The sequence below is a fragment of the Dipodomys merriami genome, unplaced genomic scaffold (assembly GCF_024711535.1).
Source record: "Dipodomys merriami isolate MVZ:Mamm:240054 unplaced genomic scaffold, mDipMer1.0.p SCAF_350, whole genome shotgun sequence".
Lineage (NCBI taxonomy): Eukaryota > Metazoa > Chordata > Mammalia > Rodentia > Heteromyidae > Dipodomys > Dipodomys merriami.
In genome coordinates, this window is record NW_027205049.1 from 707,950 (window position 1) to 709,969 (window position 2,020).

General features: G+C 34.6%; 1 non-coding gene across 1 annotated transcript; it reads left to right on the forward strand.

The window, feature by feature from the left end:
* Nucleotides 1-755: 755 nt before the first annotated feature.
* Nucleotides 756-858, forward strand: LOC138804012 (U6 spliceosomal RNA). The gene has a single exon (XR_011365127.1). It is a non-coding gene; the product is annotated as a U6 spliceosomal RNA (small nuclear RNA).
* The last annotated feature ends 1,162 nt before the right edge of the window (nt 859-2,020 follow it).

A 2,020-nucleotide genomic window follows, 5' to 3' on the forward strand; every position in this document is an offset into this window, starting at 1 on the left:
TGGGTTGAAGTGGAAGGAGCTGGAGCCCACAGTTCGAATCCTGGTCCTGCCATCTCCAAATGGCAGGAGATCCTAAGAAACTCATTCCTATCCATATGAATACCAATGGAATGTGATGTCATGATTGAATGGGAAGTTCTTAAATGATTCTCGGATAAAATTGTAAACAATTAGATTATAATACACTGATCAATTTTAATTAGTACTTATGAAACATTTAAACAATCACATTCATTAAATGGAGGCATAATGAAATATCTCAGAACTGGGTGTCACATAGTATAGGGGTGCCATTTTTTTCTGCCAGGACTTACTTTAGTTAATTGTTATATCCCATTTTCTGAGTGTAATTTGGTATATGAAACTAGGATATATTATAAATCAATTATTCAAACAGTTTTTTTTATCATAATATAGAGATAAATCCAAATTATATATATATAAGCAAATTCCCCAAATTAAATATATTTAAACCATTAAAACTTTTAACAAAACTTAACACTTGCTGCAGTGTTCATTATGACAGGAGCCTTGTATAGAATAATTGAATTCCTCCTCCTACACATCTCTTGAACAACAAATATCTGTAATTATTTTGTTTTTGACATGTCAATCTTGACTTTATTCTTAAATGTGTGCTTATGTAAGAAGTACATGGCTTTAAATTTCATGAAAATTCTTTTATACTTACTTTTTGTTGAATTGTCTAGTTTAAGAAAATCAATTACACTTTATATATAAATCATGTTCTATGCTCCATTCAGCATGGCGTACTCTAACATTAGAACGATACAGAGAAGATTTGAATGGCCCCTGCACAAGGATGATAGGCAAATTCCTGTACCATTCCATACTTTTACAACAACAGATGGTGGAGGGGATGTGGCCACAAGGGAACTGTACTGCACTCTTGGTGGGAGTGTAAACTTGTTCAACCACATTGGAAAGTAGTATGGAGGTTCCTCAAAAGACTCCACATAGAACTCCCTTATGACATAGGAATCCCACTTTTGGGCATTTACCCAAAAGATCACAAACAAGACGGTACTAAAACTATCAGCACAATTATATTTATTGCAGCATTGTTTAAGATAGCTAAGATATAGAACCAACCCCGATGCCCCTCATCAGATAAATAGATCAAGAAAATGTGCTATTTGTACCAATGAAATTCTATGCCTCCATAAGAAAGAATGGCATCGCCCAATTTGTTAGAAAATGGAAAAACTTGGGAAAAAATTAAGTGAAGTAAGCCAGGTCCAAAGAAACATAGGTCCCAGGGTTTCCCTAATTTTTAATAACTAATATATGTTTGGGATAAGCAGAAAAGGTCAAAATCTATGCACATATGACCAGATAAGATGATGTTAAGGGAAATGAACGCCCAAATAGGAACACAAGTTTTTTTTTTCTTACTATTGTTTCGAACGTACTTATAACAGTCTCTGTGTTTTTTTGTTTCTTTATATGTTCCTCCCTCATGCTATAACCCCTGTTTTCACTGTATTTGAATTTGGTGTGCCCACCTCTTGTATATACGCTCCTCTAATTTGTTAAGAGGAAGGAAAAAAAATGCTTAAGTAGGGATTCAGGTTGACCCATTGTAACAATGAGATGCACAAGAAACTATGGTGGAAAATGAACTTTACAATTTAGGCAGGGGAAGAGGGGAAGGGAGTTTACTTGTAGAGGTTGGAGGGAAGGGATGGTAGAGGGAAAATAAAGGAGGAGGTAACAATCCTTTTTAAGAAATGTACTCATTACATGCTCATGTAAATGTGACCTCTCTGTACAGTATTTTTAAAATAAAAAAGTATGAAAATGTTCTGAGATGGGAGAGTTTATTTCCTTTATTTTACTCATACAATATGGCTAACAAAGAAATTAATGCAAAAAACTGATATCAAGGTATTTTGAATGAATGTGTGTGTGTGCACGTGCACATGTTCTCATGCACTTGCATGTATGTTGGTGTGCTCACAGTTTGAAAAAAGTGCTTCAAAGTCTTGCTAGGCCTTTC